General features: G+C 36.9%; 1 long non-coding RNA gene across 1 annotated transcript; it reads right to left on the reverse strand.

Moving 5' to 3' along the window:
* Nucleotides 1–813: 813 nt before the first annotated feature.
* LOC122004261 lies at nt 814–4,978 on the reverse strand. Its single transcript, XR_006118221.1, has 3 exons — nt 4,926–4,978; nt 1,532–1,610; nt 814–1,007 (listed from the first exon to the last, which is right to left on the reverse strand). It is a non-coding gene; the product is annotated as an uncharacterized LOC122004261 (long non-coding RNA).
* Between the last annotated feature and the right edge of the window lie 5,130 nt (nt 4,979–10,108).

The raw sequence follows: 10,108 nt of genomic DNA on the forward strand, positions 1-10,108 counted from the left end.
CACTTGGGTGATTTCGATTATCCGAAATAGGGCTTACCCGAACCCAACTTCCAGCCTTCTCCTCGAGCAAGTTTCAGCTCCGGCTTCTCATCCCTCAGAAACGCTATGCCTCCTTCTCGTCCGCTCGCATACTCTTCCGCAGCACCTCATCCCTTAGAAGCATCGTTCCCGTCGGCTCTCTCTCGTGTCATCCTTCTCACTGGTTGTGTCTTTTGCTCGACATTCTATGCTCCTAAGTTACTGCATAGTTAGACACAGGATTAAACATAATAGGACATAATTTAACTTGTTTGATCACATCAAAATAATCTTCGGGTACCAACAAATGGTTCTATCACTACTAGAAAACAAGTCTTTTGAGACACAACAAAATATGTCTTAAATTATAAATTTAGTGTCTCAAAATGTTTTTGAGATAGTGATGAGAGGCTAATGTAGCCGTCCCCAATACAAGTGTCTCAAAAAAATATTGAGACAGTTATACTGTCTCAAATGCTATTTAAGACGGTGATGAGACAGTTGTTCAATTGTCTCAAAAATATTTAAGACAGTTATTGTTTTGTCTCAAATATTATGTCTTATCCTGTGAAAAAACTAGAGACACTAAATTGAGATGGTAATATGATGTCTCAAATAGAAGTGAAGACAATAAATTATTGTCCCTAATGTTTTAACTTGTTAGATGCAACATTTGTGATTAAAATTAATAATCTTAAAAGAATATTTACTATACAAATTAATCTAGATCAGATTTATTGAATTATCATTTCAAAACAAAAGGAAAAATTCTCTCTTTATAAATTAAAAATGATATACATAATATAAAATTCTACAATCATTAATTGAAGTGCATCCAACATTCATCCAATAATAAAAATATCTACATATCCATCATTAATTTGATAAGAAAAAAACTATTATTCCCATAAAACTTACACAAGAGAAAGCCTAAAGATCAACTCCTCATGATCGGGAGATAACTTCTATAATTCTTCTTCATCAGAATCCTGAACATTTAAAAAAAAACTCTTATTAGAGGTAAAGATGATTTATAATATATATTATTCAAAAAAATCAATAAATAGAACTTTTCAATAAGAAATATTATCATTTAACGCATAATCCTCTTTCTTGCAACTATGTATATATACAACATAAATAATCCAAAGTTAAACAAACATCTTCATCTCATAATAAGAAATGATGGTTCATGTGCTTGTCAATATATTTGTGCCTTTCAAGTTATTGCACTTGTAAAATAAATTTATCTACAACTTAAAAATATGTACACTACTACATCATCAAAATTGTTAATGTGTACACTACTACATCACCAACATCAATTGATTATGAATTTTGTTGTTCATCAATGAACTCCAAAGTTTGAGCTTGCAATGTTGATGCATGTTGAACTTGTTATTGATGCTTGGATCTTGTTTGTGGATGATGAACGGACGTAATATGTTATTTAGTTTTTCTTGTTGAAGTTTCTCTTTTACACGTGTGGGAGGATGCATTTGAGATAAATTACCTCTTACCACATTTGCTTGATCACCATTTAATTTTTTCAGCATGGTTGTCTCTTTCTTTTTTTGTCTAACCATGATGACCTATCATGAAAAAAAATCAACATATTAGTCCAGAGGTCATAAAAGGTCAATTACACATTTGAAGCTAAAATTGAAAAAGAAAACAATGATGACCAATTATTAAATTATAAATAAATCAGACTAATACTCAAAAATTGATTATACATCAAACATAAATGAAGAAGAATAAAAATTGATGAACATTGCAATTAGTGACCTCTTTAAAAAGTTCAGAAGCTCATTTTGCTTGGACGATGCAAATTTGTTCTATTACTAGGGATTAGGCAGAATGGATGAGCAATTTGTGGAGAACTCCATGGATAGTAACACAACCAAAGCAATCTCTATGTTGAAGAGGACTAAGAAAGCCAATTTGGTTAGTGATGAAGCTCCTATCGACAAAGGTATTAAAGTAAGTGTTCCTATTGAACCAGGTAAAGTTCAAAAGAGAAGGGAGATGAGGCATGGTGAAATTGGTTCTGAAACTACATTTGTCCAAGAAAATAGCAATGCAAATGGAATAAAAAAAGTTGACTTATTGCAGGAGAAGGAAATGGTGAAGAGTAGTGTGTATTCATAGATCGACTTAAACAGCAATGCTAAAGACGCAACTAATGTAAGAACTCCACCAACTACTATTACTGGAATTGTTGATCAGTTAGAGCATGATAAATTAGGAAGAAAAAGGAAGACAAGGTGTTACAATTCCGCAAGTGCACGGATTCATCGACAGTAATATATAAGATTGTCGAACCACAGGGACTGTTGATTAGGCATTAGAGATGTCACAAAGTAAGTTATCTAGACAGTCGAAAATTAGCTTTGACGCTTACAAACTAACGAGTGTGATTAAAGAGAGGGAAAGAAGGTTGAGACGAAGAGAGAGAATTGATCTTAGAGGGAATGAGCTTTGGGAGATGGATTCTAGGATTTCGGTTTCATTATAATGCTAGAAGATATTACATAGATTGCTTAGTTTCTACCCTCGATGTCCATGCTCTTGCAGGAAATTAAATTGGTCAATATCCCTAAGTATCGAATAGAGATGATTCCTATGAAATTTTGTAATGGTTAAACCCTATCACGAGGGTGCCTCGGTAAATCACAGGAATACATGTCTAGTAAATAACAATAAGGATAAAGGTAGAGATTTGGTACGGTTTCCTACTTCCTTATGGAGGAATTGCCTCTCCTTTCAAGAGAATGTCTTAGATGCCCATGAACGGGTTACCCTTGTCACTAGGGCCCCTCGGGTATACAATCTAGAGCACTCTTTTTACGAGAGCAGCAATTCCTAAGGGATTATTTCTCCTTTTAAGAGAACGTCCTAGATGTCCGGAAAGAGTTACCCCTGTCACTAGGGAACCTTGGTCAATACGCTCTAAGCCATCCCCTTTGCGTGATTAACGATCCTCCACATCAATCAACAAAGCGTGCAAAGAACTATAAATTCATCAAGCATGAATAAGGCATTAACAAGTCATTGAATAGAAATATGGTGAATCTATATAGTTCTACATCTCCATCACATTACAAATACTTCCTAATCCCAGAAGAAGATTTATACTCCATTGTGAGGGAAGAACAATCCCAAAACATAAAGTCAAGCATACTTACAACCCTTGATGTGAGAAGAAGGGGAAGAAGAGATACTTGCCGAGGTTTCTAATGTCTTGGGGATGCCTCCTTGCTCTGGAGATGGGCGGAACGTCAACGGATGGCGGTGGATGAAGCTCTAGGGTTTCCCGCGAAGGGGAGAACCCTTTCCCGAGGAGAGGGACGAAGTCCCCAACCAAAGATGCCCCCAAGAATAGGGTTCTTGACCCTTATATAAGTTAGGGCATGGGCGCCGCATGGCCCGTGCCACGGCCGTGCAAGATCCGTACGGCCAACTGCCTTCTCCCTTCGGGTTGAGTGGCACGACCGTGCTAGATCTACACGATCGTACCTTCTTTTGTCTCCAGCCGTGCTGCACGGCCGTGCCAATTGGCGCGACCATGTAGGATTGCACGGCCATGCAAGGATTCATCTCTGTTTGGCCGCACGGTCATGCAAGAGTTGTACGACCGTGCATTTCTCTTCTTCTGTTTGTCCACACGACCGTGCGAGGTTGCACGGCCATGTTCTCTGTGTCATTCCGGTGCGTCGACAATCGCTGTTTTTGCTCCGAAAGTTGTCCCTGTCAACGCAAAACCAAACAAAGAGCAGATCTCCGAACAAAAGAGTATTTATGATGAGTATATGATAAAAGAGATGATCATGCAAAGAATATATATGTATAAAGTAAGTGAATGTGCATTAAAACATGCATAAACGATCATAATATTTATGCACATCACACCCCCAGACTTAAACCTTTGCTTGTCCTCAAGAAAAACCCTCAATATAGATTTATCTGTGTAGATGGCATGTAATAATCCCTAATGAATCAATATAAACCTATCATATAATTTCATTGATGAGCATGATACAAAAATTATTTGAGTGTGGCCTAAGTAGAAGTTCTCCATGCTTAGTGTGATAAGTGGCTTAACTTTCTCAAGTGTCCATCTCTAAGCCTAGTCAATTTTTCATTTAATCATGTTCCTCATACTTCCGATGATAGACACTTACCTGTCACATGCAAGGTTCGTTCCCCTAAAAAATGCTATGCATCATCTACATAAGGTCTCAAAGGAATATTCAGTATCAAGAGAAACATAGCATTCATTTCTCCAATAACCTAACTCGGTCTCAAAGGGGTGAATTTCTATTTTCCACTCATGATAACTATTTTTTTATCCTTTTTTTTAATGTTTGCGAAGTACCAAACTTGAACAAACTTTCATTTTTGTTTTTGTTTTTTGGATTGATTTTTCCAAATGAGCTTACATAATCTGAGTTTATCCAGTAACCAAAATATAGTTGAGAGGTCACCATAGAAGCAAGAGTACTAGTCCGGTTCTATGAATCATGACTATTTTCAAAAATATCTACCATCAAAGTCACGCATAATGTGAAGAGATCCTAAAACTAGGCCAACATTCAAATTCTTCTAGTAATAATAATGCTCACTTTATGCTACTATGGATAGGAAAATAAAGATCAATAGGCATACTAGCATACCAAATCATACAAGAGAAATATCTAGATAAAACATGCTAATATTTTACATTAAGGAACAAATAATTATGATGTGATGAATGATACAACTAGGAAAAATTTATTATTCAAAAGAAATAAGCAAAAACTAAACTAAACCAAATGCATCTAATGCATCTCCCCAGACTTAAACTTTTCATTGTCCCAATGAAAACTAAAAATAATATGGAGGAGATTAAAAGTAAGAGAAGTTACCAAATGATGTCATTAACTTCTCCATCATGTAATTGCACTCCTCCTAATCTTTGAGTCCTATAAAAGAAAATTGACAACAAAAATTAAGCAGAGGATACATGCTTATTATGAGGAAAGAAATGAAAATAGAAAGGAACTAAAAATATGAATGGAAACAAGATTGAACTTGGGTTGCCTCCCAAGAAGCGCTTGTGTAAGGTCATTAGCTCGACCACCTCATTAGATTCATCGAAATCTCGCTCTTGGAGGGGTAAGATATTTCATCACTCTCTTACCAAGGGCTCTTATTATGGAGGGAGCTTTCAACAAAAAGTGAAGAATCGCTCTCTCCATCTTCGTCTTCTTGGAAATTCTTTCAGGAGATCGAAGACAGTTCAGATTGAGCTTTCAATTATAGGCCCCATGAAAATCTGCACACCCAAAAATAAAAACATACCTCTCCCAAGCATGCTATATTAGATAGAACTAGAACCTTATTAAGATGAACTGAGTATGTATCACAAATTGAATCACATCCAACAAAATCTACTATTGGTACATCTATGAAATTTTCCAAAAGATCACAAAGGATACTAACCTTGTTTTGCTGAGAGATACCTGAAAGTTCTAAACATGTGGATGTGACTTCTGGATCTTGTATTGGCTCTAGCTCTGGCTCAAGTGTTGGTGCCTCTAAAAGTGGTGATTCTTGGGGCTTTGCTTCTATTGCACAAGTCCCTACACATTTATCATCGACCAATTCCATTCTTACAACTTCCATAACATCAATTGGTTGTGTGATCAAAGTAGCTGATTCTTGGGACGTTTCCTCCACAGTACACGTCCCTACACTTTTATCCACCACATCACCATCAAAAGTATTGAAGAGTCTACTGACATCAATAGCATCAATAGAGGGATCAATAACATTATCAGATATTTGTTATAATAGCCGTAGAACTAGGATCCCTCGTTGCACCATTAGTTCTTCAGAATCTTGTGTCATGGTCTTCATCTGACTAGGAGCAGGAGAATTTGGGTCTTGGAAGTCTTCCTAGTTAGTCAGCTCATCTGGTTGTGAAAGATGTGGTCTGTCTAACGAAAAATTATCCTGAAACTCTGACGAACTTTGATTTACTTAGGAAATATGCTCAACATTTTGTATGCAGTTGTAGTCCAAATTTTGATGGTCCATCCAAAATTGATTGTAATATTGATGCGTGTCAGAATTTTGCTGCTAGTATAGTGACTGCTCATGTTGCTCAGGAATTAGCTGGAGTTGAAGGTTCTGGATTTGATAATCTCCCTAGTCATAGTCATAAGTATCAAGAACTTGCTCATATATATCTTGACGTTGAGGTTGGAATAAGTGTTGAACTTCCATGGAAGAGCTAGAAGCATCTTGGAAGAAGTGACATAAAATAGCTGGATGGGATGAACTGCCACAAGTCGTGCAGATATTATCAGTTGGTTCTGTGGGAGGGTCATCTCCCTTTTGAAAGAGGTGACATATGGCAGACGGATGAGACATGCTACCACATCCTCCACAAAGGAACTCAAGTTTCTCATCTGGATCATAGCCTTTATCAATGGGAGATCTGGGCCTTACACTCATAGGTGTGAACATTTCTCTTAAAGACCTACTTGACATGTTAGTGCTCAAGATATCTAAAAAAAATAAGAAACAAAATGCAGAATTTAAAGATAAGAAAAAAAATGTAAATTTTTTTTTATAATATGAAAATGGAAAAACAAAAACTATTTACAAGTCTAGATTAAGTAAATTGCTAATCTACTAAGGTTAATGTGAACAACCCCCGGTAGCGGCGCCAAAAACTTGTTACGATTTCGCAAGTGCACGAATTCGTCGTTATTAATATATAAGATTGTCGAACCACAGGGACTGTTGATTAGGCACTAGAGATGTTATAAAGTAAGTTATCTAGACGGTCGAAAATTGGCTTTGACGCTTACGAACTAACGAGTGTGATTAAAGAGAGGGAAAGAAGGTTGAGACGAAAAGAGAGAAGAGAGAGAATTGATCTTGGAGGGAATGAGTTTTGGGAGATGGATTCTAGGATTTCGGTTTCATTATAATGCTAGGAGATATTACATAGATTACTTAGTTTCTACCCTCTATGTCCATGCTCTTGCAGGAAATTAAATTGGTCAATATCCCTAAGTATCGAATAGAGACGATTCCTGTGAAATTCTGTAACGGTTAAACCCTGTGATGAGGGTGCCTCGGTAGATCACAGGAATACATGTCTAGTAAATAACAATAAGGATAAAGGTAGAGATTTGGTACGATTTCCTACTTCCTTATGGAGGAATTGTCTCTCCTTTCAAGAGAATGTTTTAGACGTCCGTGAACGGGTTACCCTTATCACTAGGGCCCCTCGGGTATATGATCTAGAGCACTCTTTCTACGAGAGCAGCAATTCCTAAGGGATTATTTCTCCTTTTAAGGTAATGTCCTCGATGTCCAGAAAGGGTTACCCCTGTCACTAGGGCACCTTGGTCAATACACTCTAAGGCATCCCCTTTGCGTGATTAACAATCCTTCACATCAATCAACAAAGCATGCAAAGAACTATAAATTCATCAAGCATGAACAAGGCATTAACAAGTCATTGAATAGAAATATGGCGAATCTACATAGTTCTACATCTCCATCACATTACAAATACTTCCTAATCCCAGAAAAGGATTTCTACTCCATTGTGAGGGAAGAACAACCCCAAAACATAAAGTAAAGTATACTTACAGCCCTTGATGTGAGAAGAAGGGGAAGAAGAGATGCTTGCCGAGGTTTCCAATGTCTTGGGGATGCCTCCTTACTCTGGAGATGGACGGAACGTCAAGGGATGGTGGTGGATGAAGCTCTAGGGTTTCCCCCAAAGGGGAGAACCCTTTCCCGAGGAGAGGGACGAAGTTCCGAACCAAAGATGCTCCCAAGAATAGGGTTCTTGACCCTTATATAAGTTAGGGCACGGGCGTCGCATAGTCCGTGCCATGGCCATGCGAGATCCGTACGGCCAACTGCCTTCTCCCTTTGGGTTAAGTGGCACGACCGTGAGAGATCTACACGGTCGTGCCTTCTTTTGTCTCTGGTCGTGCTGCACGGCCATGCCAATTGGCACGGCCATGTCGATCTGGGGCTCGGCTCCTGGGACACGGCCTTGCAGGATTGCACGACCGTGTATTGCTTGGCTGCAATCGTGGGGGAGGGGGGGCACGGCCATGCAAGGATCCGTCTCTATTTGGTCGCACGACCGTACAAGAGTTGCATGGTCGTGCACTGCTCTTCTTCTTTTTGGCCACACGGTCATGCGAGGTTGCATGGTCGTGTTCTCTGCGTCGTTCCGGTGCGTTGATAATCGCTATTTTTACTCCAAAAGTTGTCCCTATCAATACAAAACCAAAAGAAGAGCAGATCTTCAAACAAAAGAGTATTTATGATGAGTATATGATAAAAGAGACGATCATGCAAAGAATATATATGTATAAAGCAAGTAAATGTGCGTTAAAACATGCATAAACGATCATAATATTTACGCACATCACAAGGAAGAATGCCGAAAACAAAAAGCAAATGTGTATACCAACCAGGGACTATCAGTACTCAAATCAAAACATTATCTGCTTCCAACTCTCCACTTCCATGTGTAAGAAAAAAGCCTTGAGAGAATGATTTCCAAGCTCACCGGGTTCGAGAAAGCTGAGACTAAAGTAGGTTCTTCAAATGCATTATCCTCATCAGCATTAAAGAATAACAATACAAAAAACAATCCTAATATGTTTCATCATTCTCTATAACTTCTTCATCCTGTCCAAAATCAATGGCTCCATCAAGAAGAACGTGGTGGCAACGGTGAGCAGGCATGATAGAACGAAAAGAAGAAGAAGAAGAAGGTGGCAGCGGAGGAAGCGGTGGCGACGCGGAGGAAGTAGTGCTGGCGGCAACGGAAGTGGCAGCGGTGGCTAAAGCGGTGGGTGTAGCAGCGGGCGGGCACGACAGGGTGAGAAGAAGAAGATGAAGGTGGAGGCAGCAGCGATGGCTGAAGCGGTGACAACAGCGGTTTTTAGGTTTCAGAGCATGAGAAGATGAGAAGACAATGATGTTAATAGAAATTTAGGACTTAGTTTTGATAATAAAATTTATTTTCTAAAATATATCATTTAAAAATATAATATAATAAAATATAATAAATAATCATTTTAAATTTTTAAAAAAATTAAAAATTCTATATAATCGTATAAATTTATTTTCTTATTAACTATTAATTATATTATTATTATTTTCTTAAATAAATATAATTAGATTAAATTTTAATTAGTTTTAATTAATATTATCACCCTCTATATATATATAATAAATTTATTATTTACTTTTATTATTATGTTATTTAATGATTTATGCATATCCTCAAAAAGTTAGAACATCATTAAATATTTAATATGATTTATTTTTATAATTCTTAAATTATCAATAGTCTAAACACAAATTATAAATTAAAAAGTTTCATTACTGTCAATTATCAATAGTCACAATCGTTCTGTGAAATAATATTGGAAGTGGAACGGTAGAATCCGTGACAATTATCACAGTCGTTTTGACGAATCATATTCAAGATAATTTAAGACAAATATTTTTTTAGTGTCTTATTTGAATGTCTTATATAATTATATTTTTAACCATCTTTATTAGGTGTCTTATTAGTTGAATTTGAGACAAAATCTTAAATATTGTCTTAAATTTAATGTCTCAATATAAAATTTTGAGACATTTATTATTACTGTCTTAATTACTTAGTATTTGAGACAAATGTTGTCATTGTCTTAAAATTTTTGTCTCAAAAGCCTAGTTTTCTAGTAGTGTATAACCGGAGGGAGGAAAGCTTGAAATGGGAGGGTGCTTTGACACCAAATGCTAGTATAGAAATGTATTCAAGGAGAGATAAAGCTAGACCATATAAAGTCCGCCTCTACTCTCAATCTGAAATGGAAGTAGAGACTCGAGGTGCTTCATACATTGTTGATTTGGAAAGAAAATATTGCAACTACGAAGAGTTTCAAAATTTTGGATTGCCTTGCTCATATGTTATTGCTGTAATCATTCATCGAAAATATGGATACACTCTCGTATTGTTAGCATTATTTTTATTTGCAACATTGGAAAGCCACTTACATGGATCGTATTT

The sequence above is a fragment of the Zingiber officinale genome, chromosome 1A (genome assembly GCF_018446385.1).
Source record: "Zingiber officinale cultivar Zhangliang chromosome 1A, Zo_v1.1, whole genome shotgun sequence".
NCBI classification, from domain to species: domain Eukaryota; kingdom Viridiplantae; phylum Streptophyta; class Magnoliopsida; order Zingiberales; family Zingiberaceae; genus Zingiber; species Zingiber officinale.